Source organism: Pan paniscus, chromosome 8 (assembly GCF_029289425.2).
Source record: "Pan paniscus chromosome 8, NHGRI_mPanPan1-v2.0_pri, whole genome shotgun sequence".
NCBI classification, from domain to species: Eukaryota; Metazoa; Chordata; class Mammalia; order Primates; family Hominidae; genus Pan; species Pan paniscus.
The window spans coordinates 70,246,462-70,262,411 of NC_073257.2; positions in this window are offsets into that span (position 1 = coordinate 70,246,462).

Genomic DNA, 15,950 nt, shown 5'->3' on the forward strand with positions numbered 1-15,950 from the left:
TAAAACTATCCCATCCCATGAGAACTCATTCACTATCACAAGAACAGCATGGGGGAAACCACTCCCATGATCCGATCACCTACCACCACCTCCCTCCTTTGACACATGGGGATTACAATTCGAGATGAGATTTGGGTGCAGACACAGAGCCAAACCACAGCAGGACACTATTCAGCTCTAACAATTGTTTAGTGACATGTGGGAAAGGAGGCTCAACACTGCTAGAAATTCCAGTTATTAAAAAACTATAAATATCGAATATTACATTATTTTTGCATTTTAAAAAGCCATTAACAACTAAATCAAATTTAAAACCCTGTATGGGCAAACACCATAGACTCAACAATGCATACCTTCTGGCAAAAATCAGCCTTTCAATTAACAATTATAATCCTGCTTTACATGCTCTTGCTCTTTCACAGAACATAAGATGCTTAAAGGCTCTCTGGACACTTTCTTCACAAGATTCCTCACAGTGCACATTGCTGTTTAATAACTGTCTTGCCACTGTTACCATAAAAGAAAGAGCAAATTCTGCATTGTCTACCATTTTACCCCCAGTGCCTATCTTAGTGCTGGGCACAAAAATGGTGCTTGATACATATTTGTTGACTGTCTAATGAAGGCAGGGCCTCAACTTTATCTTCCTCTGTTAATTCAAGGATATTTAACATAGCATTCTGCAGATAATACACACTATAGAAGTATAGAAGGCTCACATCCAAATTGAATATAGATGGGACAGTAATCAACAATGCCCTCTGGTGAGCATAATGTAAACTTTTGTTATAGGACCAACAGATTTGTATGCTCACTGTGCAGTAATAGTCCAACACAGTGAGACAGCAAGGATTGCAGCAGAGAAAGAGTTTAATGATTGCAAGGTGCCAAATGAGGAGATGGAAGGAGACCATCAAATCCAAATTCCTTAACCACAGTTTAGGGCTGTGGATTTTAGGAGGATTATGGAGGGTGAGGGGCTGAAAAACTGGGGTTGTTAATTGGTTGGAGTAAGGGGTAAGGAGGAGGAATTCATCAGGATGTGGAAGCTGCATTCTTTGTTGAGTCAGCTCCTCATGGAGTCCTTCATAGTAGCTGGTGTCAGTAGTTTCACTGGTATGCAGGATCTGAATGAATATCTCAAATGGAAAACAACATTTCACAATGTTCAAACTGTTATCTATAGAGCTGTTAAGGGGAACTATAATCTTAGGACAGGTTCTGCCTGGTTCTGAAGTAATAGGCCACAAACAACTATGAGGGAATGGACCAGAAAGCAAGCTGACCTAATGATTAATGCTGAATGTGCTGCAAGCCTGGTTTATTTTGTTTCTTCCCCTCCCTTTTTTCCTAATTAATTTTACAAAGTTTATAAGGACAGTTTTACTTTTAGCTATAAAAGCAAACTGGAAACTAGCAGAATTTGGGCAAATACTTGAAAAATTAAAATCAAAGCTAATCTACTTTGTAGCTGACTTTCCTTGATGTGCCAGAAGTTCTTGGGCTCTCTTGCCTCAATTATCAGAACCTTGCCATTTTGTATATGGTAATCCTCCCTTCACCTGGAAAATAGATGTTCTTCATAAACTATCACCAAAAGTACAGGGTACCACAAGCATTAAGATGGTCTTTTCCTAAGAGACAACTCACGTAAGTTAAAAGTAAGGAAATGAAATAATGAGAAAATCTTCAAAATCTTTTACATCTTGTATTATATCATGAGAACTTTTTGGATTTTTTCTTCCTTGTGATATTCTGTTAAGAAAGAGAGAAAGCCTGCGTTTGGTGCACCAAATAAAGAATGGAAAATTGTAGCTGATGTCACATAAAATGGAGTCAGGTCATCCCTGTCCCCAAGGAAGCAGTGACCAGGTTATGCAAACAAAGCCAAGACTGGAGGTAAAGGGAGAAAAAAATGGGAATAAGTTTGGCCTTTAGAAAGAATTCAAAGACAGAAACCTCACAATTCAAGAACTGAAAAAGCAGTTTAGTTTATGTATAATTCCTAACAATAATATTTTAAAACTCTTTTTACTGATGTCCACCCTAGAGTGCTAATTTACAGAAAAGACTAATATTTAATTAAGGACCTGAAATGAAGTTCTCTTCTGATATTAAGTAAAAAATTTTCTTAAAACACTTGCATTCCCTTTGGCTATAGAGACCCAAGATGATGATAGCTGGCATTTATTTAGAACTTATGTCATTTAATTCTCACAACATCTCTATAAGATGGTATGAATCCAAGTTCACCTGTGCTCTGAACCATTCCATTCAACCATAGTTTCTCGGTGTGAATTTTTAAAAAGAATTGCTAACAGTCTGTTTGAAGAACACATTTAATATTCCTGTTGCCCCGACAACATAGATACAGCAGTGCTGACATGTAATTCAGCCTGTTTTATAGAGAAATTGAGTTTTCCACATTTGTTTTCACATTGGAGACCTTTCATTGCTATTAAATATTAAATTTAGACCTTTGATAACAAGAATAACACATTCTTTTAAAGAAAAGCCTATTTTACTCAATTCTGCCTTTTTGTAATTTTCCTGCGCACTACTAAAAACTCCCTGCAAATAGGACTTGTATTCATTTTCTATTGCCATATAAAAAATTACTACAAATATAATACCTTAAAGCAACAAAATATATAAGCTCACAGTTCTGTAGGTCAGAACAATATGGCTGGATTTTCTGCTTAGAGTCTCACAAAGGGCTGTGTTCCTTTCTGCAAACTCTGGAGATGAATCCACTCCCAAGTTCATTCCTGCTCTTAACAGAATTCAATCCCTTGCACTTAAAGGACTGATGTCTCTGTTTCCTCACTGTTCGTCAAACAGGAGCCACATTCAACTTCCAGAGGCTGCCTATGGCCCTCTTCATATGACCCCTTCCATCTTCAGAGACAGCAGCAAGAAGTCAGCTCTTTCTTGGGCTTTGAATCTCTCTGACTTTCTCTTCTTTTCATGAACATATGTGATTAGATCAGGCCCATCTGAATAATCTTCCTACTTTGAAGCCAAATAATTTGGGACTATAATTACATCTGTGAAATCACTTCGCTGTAGCACCTAGAGTAGTGTTTGATTGAATAGCCAAAGGACAGAGATTTGGGTGGGTGTTGGGGGCAGGGGGGTAGGAAGGAAGCATCTTTAGAATGCCATTACCATAGACCTGTTTGTAACTTTCTGAAGCTAAACTTTTTGGCAATAAGATGCTACTCTGCAGAATCTGGTCATCATGTTTAACAAGGCTTTTACTAGAATGAGTCTTCAGATTCCTTACCAAGGAAGTATACTTACTGTGGCAAGGTCAACAACTGACTCACCCCATCCATCCTGCCCCTCATGGTGTTTCCCTACCTCCAAGCCGTACGCATAGCCTAGAAATGAGGCTCTGCCAGACTAGTGGTGCATCGTGTCTGATAATCAAGTGAGTAAATCCAGTGAGTATTCTACAGAGAGGGCAGCAAGGAGCAGCTGTAGTCAGAGCCTCATCCCAGCTCCCATTTCTACCTTCATAGTCTTCTGCATATCTTTGGATGACTTTTTCTCCTTTGGTGCAATATGGTGCCTCTGTCCAGGGCTTCTGCCTTCCCTTCCCCTCTCCTCTCAGTTTTCCCCCAGTATTTTTTGCCCTTGCAATAAGCACTCAGCTTTCGGGTTAATTGTACAACTGTGCAAAAAATATCTGAGAAGAAAAAAAATTCTTCTATCGGCCCTCCCTCCCTCTTCCTTCTTTCATTCAATTCTGTACACATTATGTGGTCAAAAAGGGAAAATTAATTTACACATCAAAGGAAAATGAGATGCCAGGTATCCTAGAACTTGAACTGCATAGTTAGAGCAGGAGAACCTAAAATAAGCAACAGGCATGGGTCCCACAGGTTAAAACATGACATGCGTGAAAGAAGAGCTAAGAAGGCTGGTACCAGGATTGTGAAATTTGCAAGTGATGAAGTGGGTAGGGAAGTAGCAATTTCCTTCCTTCCCATTGTTGCTTTTTCCACCCAGACAGGGCCAGCCCTGCACTGAGAAATGGGGACTAGGAAGGACTTTGTTATCAGACAGCATTAGGAATGACAACTTATAGTCCCACAAGGAAGTGGATTCGTGTTAGTTCATCTCTGCTCTTAGGTTCTTAGGAATTTGTTCATGTCTAAAAGACACATCCAGATCAGGGACTGCTGCATCAGTCTGACCTTGTTCAATTTCAAATCAACTCAATGTTCAAAGGAGGATCTGATACTAGCACGGTAGTGTGATGAACAAGTATTTTTCTTTGAGGACTTATAAGTCATTTTTATTTTTAATTGATAAATAATATTTTACATGAGCTCCTAGTGCTTGGGTAGTAGCTCAAATGTTCCAACCACAGTTATGAGAGGGGAAAAAATGTGGAAGTCTGAGGTGTATAGGCCACACCCTGAGAGGGCAAGCAAGCCTCCCATACACCCATGAAGGTTTTCTATATGTCATACTTCCTAAGATATAGTTCTGTTTTTTCTGTATATCATACTTTCTGAGACTTTAAGTTTCTAAAGGACCAAGCAGATGGCAGTAGCCTTGGACTTCCTGTGGGATCTTACCACATCCTAAAATTCTATACCAGATTTCAGCTTCCCAAAAAGACTTAACACTTTCAGCAACAGAAAGTTTCATTTTTTTCCTTTAACTGGCACACAAGAAACCATAAAGAAAGCCCCCAACACCAAGGCTCAGAAAGGAAAATCATTTGATTTATTGGTTATACAATGGATAATGGCAGAAAGTGAACCCATTGCTTCTTGGTTCATCTTCGCCAAGGGGAATTAATTACAATTAAGGATTCATTCCTAACTGTTTTATTTATACCTAAGCCTATTCATATGAAAAGGCAAAGATGACTTTTAGTTGTGAGAGAGTGAAAAATAGCCCCAGCACCTGACAGGTAGGCCTTAATGTCTTCAAGAAAACTAAACTTTTGTTCAATATGAACAATAATTGAGCAAGCCAAGGCTGCACTGGGATATAACACAAGACAGAGATAACTGATTGGGTCTGAAACCAAACAGCAACAAGGATGCTCCACAAATACAAAAATATCTGAACTTCTTTTTGTGCTGGCTAACACAAGTGACTACTCTTTCTTTACCAATGAATAGTGAATCCACTCGAATCTCTCCACCTTCAGATAAAATTTACCATGATGCTCTTTTACTTCCTGACAGCAGCTTATCCAGAACTAGACTCCACTTCCCTTAATCCCTCCTTAAAATTAGCCAGTACAAGCACAAATTCTACAAGACCTATGCCCCACTAACTCCTTCTTACCAAAATACCTAATAGTTCCTCTCATATGCCTCTTTTATGCTGCAGTAAGCTAAATAAGCCTAATATTTTTTGGCCATCAGTGAATCCCTGGTAGTTTTTGGTTGGTAGGCCATTTTTTTTTTTTGACAGAGTCTCGCTCTGTTACCCAGATTGGAGTGGTGCAATCTCGGCTCACTACAGCCTCCGTCTCCTGGGTTCAAGTGATTCTCCTGCTTCAGCCTCCCACGTAGTTGGGACTACAGGCATGCACCACTACACCTGGCTAATTTTTGTATTTTTAGTAGAGATGGAGTTTCACCATGTTGGTCAGGCTGGTCTTGAAGTCCTGACCTCAAATGATCTGCCTGCCTCGGCCTCCCAAAGTGCTGGGATTACTGGCGTGAGGCATCCACCCAGCCTGGCTGATAGGCTTCTTCATACAACTATCTGAACTACAATAACTTAGAGCCCTACATCCAAAGCACTTACTATTATAACCAGAAATTGTTGTGACAAGAGTCTTCAGAAATTTCTAAGTTCCCTACATCAAAAAGATTTTTACACAAGTGTGAAAGAGTGTATTTTCCAAGGATGCTTCCACCAATATTTCCCATCTTATATGCTGTTCTGCAATATGGCCTTGCCATTCCCCTATCACAAGGTAAAGTTTAATTCTCTTTCTTTGAATCTGAACTGGCCTTACTAACTCTAGTAATCAATAAAATGCAATGGAAGAAATGCTGTGTGACTTTCGAAGCTATATATAAAAAGCCCACGCGGCTTCCATCTACCCAATTTCTCTTATAGCATTAGCTCTCTTGATGATCCCTCCCCAGACAGATCCTCTCAGAATCCAGCCATCATGTTATGAAAAACCCAAGATACATGAAGAGCCAGTGTTTGGTACTTCAGATAAAAGACTCAGCTGAGCCCAGCCTTCAAGTCATCTTATTCCAGCCACTAAAACATGTGAACACAGAAACCTTTAAATTATTTCAGTCTTCAACCATTTTAGTCTGCCCGGCTAAGGCCCCAGACATGGTGGAGCAGAGGCGAGCCATGCTTATATACAATTTCCTGATCTACAGATCAGGAATCTATGAGCATTTAAAGATGATTGTTGCTTTGTATCACTAAAACATGTATCATTCACCAGTTTGGGGATTGGACAGGAAATGAAAGTCTGCTAGGCTTCAAGGAAACTATCTGTAAGAGGTTCAAGGAAAGTGAGAAAAATGTTTTGGAAGTTGAAGAAAAAGGGACCTTTGTTATGTAGTGGTAGAAAGTTTAGTGGAACTGTCACCTAGAGTAATATAGAAATTACTTAATCAATTGATAGATCTGTCTAAGATTTCCAGACAAAGTATCAACTGGTATCTCTTCCCTGAATATAATAGGATACAAAAAATAAGAGGTGTTAACAAGGAATTATTCCATCTTTGAGAAGAATTTAGAGGTACATAAAGGAAGTATGATTTGCTGAGTCAATAATAAAACTGATTCTCAATCCCAGATCCTCAATCTAGAGAGCAAAAGATTCTCAAAGCAGGAAATGTCCTCGATGCAAAGATCAAATCCAGGTTGGGTTGTTGGATCCTTGTTAATAAGACCTCAGAAGCTGATCACAAGTGTCTCATGATTCAACTAGATAAAGACCTTCTAAGGAGCTTACGGATGTTCCTGAAAAACTCTTCCTGTTAAACAATAAGGAATTTAGAACTCTTAAGGGTATTGCCCCTCAGTAGCTTCATAGGGATCCCAAGATAGAGAAGGGCCTGACTTGAAGAAAATTGTGGCTGTGGTTTTTGTCAGATGGAGTGAACTTTCATAAAGTCATAGAATCCACAAAATGTATATGGGTATAAGCACTGTCCACTCAAGCCAAAAGGATCACGGATAATACAAAAAAAAAAAAAAAGATGGCTTTGTACCTTCAAACTGCTGTGGACAGGAATCAGGCTGAGAAAACGACTCAGCTGCAAACACAGCTTAATTTTTATAGGAAAAAAAAAAAAACGATGACTCAAAGGGTAAAACTAAGAGACCAGTGATGGAGCCAAAAGCCACAGAGGATCATTACCAGGAAACAATACTAAGCCTGCATTAAGGAACTGGGGACACATGGTGGCTGAATTTCAGTATTCTGTATACCAGTGATGTCCCTGTGCTCCCTCTTCCTCCCCTAACTCTTTGAATGCGGGTGTCTACTGCACTCAGTCTGTCACTGGGTCTGCCTTGTATCTTGGGTGCATAGGAGGGGAAAGGGGCCAGATAACTTGTTTCTTTAGGTCATAGGCCTTTAGAAGGGGAAGGACTGGATTCAGAGAGGGACCACTGCCAAAGAACCACATCTGCACCTGAACTTAGTTAAATAAGAAGATCATAGACTTTGAGCTAATGTCATAATGATCAGATGCATTGGATTTGAGGAAGGTATGTGTTTGACATATGGGAAGGAGTGTATTGCCATGGCCACAGGACAGACTGTGGCAGACTGTATTTTCTAGAGATGGCCACCACAATATCTCTCCTCCCACATGCTCTTCTGTATTGAGACCTTGTCACTCTTATATCAAGAGGTGGAGTTTAATATCAACCCCATTAAATTGTGGCTGACCATGGTGGCTTGCTTGTGACCAATAGAATGAGGCAGACAGAGGTGACAGAGTATAGCCCTTGAAGCTAAGTCAGAATAGGTCATGCAACTTCCCCAGGTTCTCTAGAAACATTCCACATCTGTATGTACTACAGGACATATCCAGAATGTAGTACAGAACCTTTCAGAACCCAAGTACCATAATGTGGCAAGTGCATGCCATAAAGAAAGGCCACATGTAAGTGCTCTCCTCGGCAGTCCCGGCTGAACCCAGCCTTCAAGTTGTCCCAGTCCAGGCATTAGACATAAGTGAAGCAACTTCCAGATGATTCCAGCCTGAGCTGTCTGAGTTACCCCATCATTTGAAACTTCCTATCTAAGGCCCCAACAAGCCATCTGTGCTCTGCCATGAAGTTCTGACCTGCTGAATCTGTGAGCAAAATAAATTTGGGTGGTTTCTTGTACAGAAAGAGATAACCGAAGCAGACAGTCTAGATGCTGCATTGTCCACTGTACTGGCTACTATCTCTTTCTCTCTCTCTTTCTTTCTCTCTTCATGTGGCTATTTAAATTTATTTAAATTTTGAACCATTAATAATGTAGTCCTCAGTCACACTAGACACATTTCAAGTGCTCAAAAGCACGTGTGGCTAGTGGCTACCATATTAAACAGCAAAGATGTAGATTATCTCCATCACAGAAAGTTCTGTTGGAGAGTGCTAATCCAGAAAATATAGCTTTTATGAGATTTAACATGGATTGTAAACTCAAAAGTTTTCAAGATGCAGGCAGGTAATGTAAGCAAATGAAACTGAATTAGGAAAACAATAGAGACAGCCAGGATTGTGGCAAACTGAAGATCGCATGCCCTATTTCATGACTGATTATCTTAAATACCTTATGAAATTAAAAAAACACATACAGTAGATGGATATGGCCTGTAGTACATGAGTTTTTGACCCTAAGTTTATATGAACAATGACATAGTACATTGTAAATCAGGACTGTCCCCGAAAATTTGGAAAAAATGATCATAGTTGATATAAAAACTCTGTCATATGCTGATGAGTTGTAGGGATATTTATTTATTGCTCCTTGTGCATTGTACATTTGCTATTAAATTCTCCTACTTTGAATGAATTTGTTAAATTGAAGCCATCAAATACTTGCATCTAAGATCAAGGTAAGAAAAAAATTTAGAAAATTCAACAGTATGTATTAAGTAAAAAATTTAAAATTCCAAGATCAGTAGATTGTTGGAGTCAAAAGCATCCTAGGAAACTTTAAGTCCAATGCATTTATTTTATTTGTGGAAAAAATGAAAGCCAGAGAGGTTAAGTGGCTTGTCTAATATCACACAAATAGCTATTAGCAGAATCACTAGGGACCTTCTATCTGTGAACATCTGTGAAACAATGAGAGGTCACTCATTTGATAATTGATGACTGAGTGTTGAAGTAATAGGTCACTTGCCCATGTCTATTACAACCCTAACATAGCAAATTTGCATTGGACTGGCTTTTGGTAGAAAGTGCCTTCTTAATTTAAAAAAAAGTCTGGTTTCAGGGCTCTCAACAAGCCACTTGTGAAATGGCTTTGATTACAGGGGGGATTTCAGGGCTCCTCAAATAACACTCAAAGCCAACCTTGAACAACTGAAGAAAATCAAAATATTTTACCCCAAAATATATTTCTCTGACATATTTTGAAATGACTGCCCCAGGGCCAACAGACACAAGTAGCCCTACAAAGCTGTCTTTTGTGGGGGAAATTTGTATCTGTAAAGAATCTCCATTAATGCAGCCTTGCCTTCCCTTTCTAAGCCTTTCCCAGATCTTAGAGAGATTAAACAGAGTCTGACATCTTTAAAGGTCTGAAAAGAGATAGTTAACCACCTATTCTTTCTGAGGGCTGCTATCTATGAGTCTTCATCAACATAACAAGGACATCTTTGCTAGCCAGGCCTCTTCCTTTCTCCCTCCCAAAACCTGTCTTGCCACTAACACCTGTTTTACCAACCTAACCTATTTTTGACCATACTCTGAGCCCACATTCTTTCTATAACCTCAGGATGGTGTATAAGCTTCTGTACCTCATTGGGGGTGGGGTCTTCATTCTGAAGGTGTGCATACATGTTAAATAAATTTGTGTGCCTTTTCTTCTATCAATCAATCAGCCTCATGTCTGTGATTTTTCAGCCAACCTTCAGGTTTTATGCTAGGAACCAGGACACAACCAAGAAGAACCCAGAGAAAGAAATCAAACAGAATGATGCCAGATTATTATAATAAGCCTTCAGAAATAAAAGACACTCAAAATAGCCCTGATAGTTTAAAGTCGTTCCTTGTAGTCCTCAGTATGTTTTTTTGTGGTTTGTAACCTAAAGCCTCTATGCATCTGTAAATACCCACATATTATCCTTATGCTTTATAAATGCAATTACTGCATATAGCTGCTTCAAGAAACACTAGCTGCCTCCAAATTGATTTCACTTTCCTGGTAAGGTTTGATTCTCTTGTTACCATTCCCACCATGACTCAGTTCCTAGAGCAGAGAAACTGTAAGCACAGAAAATATCTAAAAATTGTAGGAAGCAAACGCATGTTACAGTGGTATAATAAAAACTATATTTGATTTTGTACGGTTCCTGGCACAGAACTTCTGAGCTCCTGTAATTTCCTAGTGACAAGAGTGTCTTTTGTTATGCATAAAAACCCCCATTAATCACACCTGAGTTTATGCTAATGCATGACTTAGGGTAGGGTCCCTGGATAGCCTCAGGATGGGACTGGTCACCAGAAAGACCAAGTGATTAGAGGGTTGGAATTTCAGCCAGGACCACCAGCCTCCAGGAAGGGGCTGGAGGTTAAGCTCTATAAAATTCGAACAATGAAACTTGATGAATTTCCAGGTTGGTGAACATATCCACATGCCAGGGAGTACAGTGCACCCCAACTCCATGGCAACAGAAGCTCCTGCCCTCGGCACCCTTTCAGACCTCACCCTAGGTCCCTTTTTATCTGGCTTCTCATCTGTATCCTTTGTAATATCCTTTATATTAAACTATAATGTTTCTTTGAGGTTTGTAAGCCATTATAGCAAATTGTTGAATATAAGGAGAGGGTTATGGGAACCCTCAATTTATAACCTGTTGGTCAGAAGTACAGGTGACAACCTGGCACTTGCAATTGGCATCTAAAGTGGGAGGCAGTCTTGTGGAACTGGATCCTTAATCTGTGGGGTCTCTGCTAATCCCAGGTAGTAAATTTCGGAATTAAATTGTAGGGCTCTCAGTTGGTGTCCAGAGTATTGGAGAATTGGTTGGTGAGGGGAAAAAAAACAAACATTTGCTTTCTTTTAGTTCTGCTTCAGTTGCGAGATATTTAAGGCTCTCTTTTGCCCACATGGGCAATCTGGCAACAACCAAAAAAAAGTTTCTTTGACATAACTTTTTCAAATAGTAAGATGTTCCATCTGCTAATTAAGGCTCTGTTAGAGGCCTGACCTTCCATGAGGTGCTTATTAAACTCCTTTGGTTTCAGCCCCTGACTGTGATAGAACTAGATAAACATCTTACTTAAATGCTAATAAGAAACCATTTTAGTTAAGAACTTTGATGTTACATGTGCACTGTGGATTGGAGACTCTCATTTAATACATAATTAAAAGGTTAGGTTTGTTTTCTTTTCACATGCCCCTCTCTTCCCACAAACTACATTAAGATTTTCTTCTTTTCTTTAATACCATTTCCTAAATTTTAAACACATATGACTCATTTTTATTATATCTAGAAAGGTGGTTTCTTTTTTTTTTTTTTTTTTTGGCTTTTTAAAAAAATTATTCAATTAAACAGAGGTAAGTACAACTTGAGAATTTTAGGATCTAAGCTGAATGATTTAAAAAAAAACCTGATTTTTAAAAGATACTTTGACTCTGAAAAAGATCAGGATCTAATGACCAGATTTAATACATGACACTGAAATTTGTCAGAAACAATAAATTTAAGCATTTGCATAATGATAACAATTCATTATTAAAATCATGAAGTTCTAAACATGATGCTTATTTTATTAAGTTTTAAGGACCACTTATATCAGAATTACCACAGATTCTTATTTTTTTTAAATACAGATCCCTGGGCCGCACCTTAGATTTAATGACTCACTTTCTTTGGAATCTGCACTTCCTTAAGTTCTATAACAGACATAAGGCTTTTGAAAACTACCTTTATAGAGAGATATAGAGCATTATTTTTCTAACTTCCCAAGTAAATTTAATGTGACTTATAGTTAAGGATTTGCTGTTGGGGCAGAAAACCTTTTTTATGGTAATAATAGGAACTAGTCTACCACATTACCATACACAAAATAATTCAATAAGTATTATTCATAAATGCAGATTCATTAAGAGCTTCAGCTATCTAATGCACTCACTTGACCATTTCCTTCTTTAGCAATGAAAGCAAAGGCAGAAAAGAATAAAAAATTACTTTTTTTTTTTGAGACAGAGTCTAGCTTTGTCATCAGGCTAGAGTGCAGAGGCATGATGTCAGCTCACTGCAACCTCCACCTCCCAGGTTCAAGCGATTCTCTTGCCTCAGCCTCCCCAGTAGCTGGGACTACAGGCATGTGCCACCATACCCAGCTAATTTTTGTATTTTTAGTAGAGACAGGGTTTCACCATGTTGGCCAGGATGGTCTCGATCTCTTGACCTCGTGATACGCCTGCCTTGGCCTCCCAAAGTGCCGGGATTACAGACATGAGCCACTGTGCCTGGCCAAAAAAATTACTTTGTTAATATATTCACAAAACCAAATTACAGGCCTCCTAAAAGAGTTTCTAAAGATGACTTCAGAAGAATTGGCTTTACAATGCAGAAGTTAATTAAGTGGGTTGGGGTAATTTTGCAAAAAAAGTTGTCCTGAATGATTATGTGAGATAAAGTCTTATTTGTGAAGAATGAGAGCATCACTGGTAGAATAAAGAGGAGAAGGGGCAACGGTTTGACCAACTACCTCCTTTCTGGAATCCTGCAGAGCTCAATTAAAATTCAACGGGAGTTGTAAATGACATGCTTTATTAACGCACTTTCGGTAATGTTTGCTCTTGACAATCCTAATACAATCTACTGAAAGGGAAGTCCTTACATGAAAAAATGTTGTGTTTCACAAAAGGCTGATTTTTGTTCTCAAGAAATCATTACTGTTACCTCTCCTGGCTGAGAGAAACGTGTTTACTATTGCCTATAAAAATGGGAAGTGTTTCAAAATAAATTTATATGAAACAATTACAGTAAATGAATCATTAGGAACTTTACATGTATCAGCATAGTTTCTTTTAGAAGATAGTTAACAAAATTAACTTTACCTCTATGCCAAGAAGTAATGAAATAAACAAGTTACATTAATGTTATAATGTGATTTTAATAGTCAGTAAGAACTCAGCAAATATCTGCCTCATCAACTTCAGCTCCCAAATAACAAGTCATTGCTTATGGTCATTAAAAGTACATAAGTACATCAGGCAAAATTAGATTAACTTATTAGCCAAGATTAAATCATAGTCATATTTTGTTGGTTTTTATCAATAAATTAAATATTGGAAGCCTTAGTCCTACTCAGTCGGATGCAATTTTAATTGGAAAAGGGCACACAGCTAAGGAGTAGCTGATCTAAACTGATAATTCTTGATTCAACAGAATTGTGAATTATTGTGATTTATCACCCTCACAAGACTTTTAATAATAGGAAAATCTTTGTGTATGAAAATGTGCTTCTCATGTTGAATCATATATTTTCTCCTGCAGTGAGTTTGGAGTAGAGAAAGAAAAGTAGATATTCTATTGTTATGTCATTGCCTGCCAAGTTTTCCCAATACTGAGAAAATTAACCCTGTGAGGTTTCTGGCAGCTAGGTATGACAACAAAAATCTTGGATTCAAAATTGTCCAACTGGTTCCTCTGTGTGGATTGGGCTGCCATTTTGCTCTTTCCATGAGACAAGGCACAATCAGGTTCCACTGGGTTGTTCCCAGCACAGTTCTAACAACAACAAGACGTCATTTTTTTATTTTAAAACCTCACACCAGCATGGTCTATTGGCTTTTGGTGCCATCTCAATTGTTCTTAAGAGTCAATCTCTTAATGCCAGAGTCAATGTCTTGGTCATGGAAGAATCAGACTTTAATGTAACAAGTGAAAAGAGCACGCTGTGCAGAGACCAGTCAGCTCATGCAGAGCCGGCAGAGCACTTGTTTCTTTGGCAATCCCTCTTGCTTCTATGGGGCCTGATTTCATCATCCAGAAACAAATTCTTATCATTGAGAGAAAGAATTCCTTAAGCCATGTGTTGCTTATTGGAGAGCAATGCTACAGCAATGAAATGGTTCTATTTCTAAAATAGAGAGAAGTTTGGAGATGTTTAGAGATCAATGACTCTACTGCTGCTCAATCAATTCAGGATCTTTATAGTACAATAGGAGATATGAAATGGCTTAACACGGATTTCTTTGCCATGATAATGTACTATGCTATTAACTTTCCTTACTACATTTATCCCTTAGGGTTAAATCATAATTATGTTGCCATTAAATTATTGCCATCACTTTATAAAATTTAACATAAAAAGCATTATTAGCAATAGCCAAAAGGTGGATACAACCCAAAGGTACATCAATGGATGAATGGATAAACAAAATGTGGTATACCCACAATGGGAAATTATTCCGTCATAAAAAGGATTGAAGTATCGGCCGGGCACGGTGGCTCACACCTGTAATCCCAGCACTTTCGGTGGCCCAGGCAGGCGGATCATGAGGTCAAGAGATCGAGACAATCCTGGCCAACATGGTGAAACCTTGTCTCTACTAAAAATACAAAAATTAGCTGGACGTGGTGGTGGGCGCCTGTAGTCCCACCTACTCGGGAGGCTGAGGCAGGAGAATGGCGTGAACCCGGGAGGAGGCGGAGCGTGCAGTGATCCGAGATGGTGCCACTGCACTCTAGCCTGGGCGACAGAACGAGACTCCGTCTCAAAAAAAAAAAAAAAGGAATGAAGTATCAATACATACTACAACACGGATGAAACATTGTTAAGTTTAAAAAGCCAGCCACAAAAGGTCACATGAAATATCTTGAACAGGTAAATCCATAGAAACAGAAAGTGTATTAATGGTTTCCAGTGGCTGATTGAGGAGAGAAAGGGGAGTGACTGCAAAAGAAATAATGTCTCCTTTGCAAGTGATGAAAATGTTTTGGAACTATAGAGGTGGTTCTTGCAAATACACTAAATACCACTAAATTTTACTCTTTAAAATTGTTAGTTTTATGTTAGACAAATTTTTTCTCAATGTTTTAAGTTGCCATAAAGTAGAAAGTATTCCACTAAAATTTGATTAAACTTTAAATAAGATTTAAACTCTTTGTTGTTGTTGTGGTTTTTTTTTTTTTTTTTTGGCTTTTTTTGTTTTTTTTTTTTAGATGGAGCCTTGTTCTTGTTACCCAGACTGGAGTGCAGCAGCACAATCTCGGCTCACTGCAAACTCCACCTCCCAGGTTCAAGCAATTCTCTGCCCCAGCCTCCTGAGTAGTTGAGATTACAGGCACCTACAATCAAACCTGGCTAATTTTGGTATTTTTAGTAGAGATGGGGTTTCACCATGTTGGCCAGGCTGGTCTCAAACTCCTGACCTCAGGTGATCCACCCACCCTCAGCCTCCCAAAGTGCTGGGATTACAGACATGAGTCACCATGCCAAGCCAGATTTAAAACCTTTTTAATAATAATTTGATATCTAATTTACAATGGGTTCTAAATGACCCAATATTAATCATATGAATACATGTATTTAATTAAATAAAATGAAAGCCTCTTTCTGTTATGGTACAATTATTTTTCTATATCAATTCCACTGGTACTTTAGTTTCATCTTAAGCATATATGTGACTACTTCTTCTTTCAAACTATATGTTTAATCTTATTTAGAAGACATCTAGAGCCAAAATTAACAAGCAGTTCCATTTCTTTTCTACATGCAGGTTTGTGTTGGTAAACCATTCAGTGCTA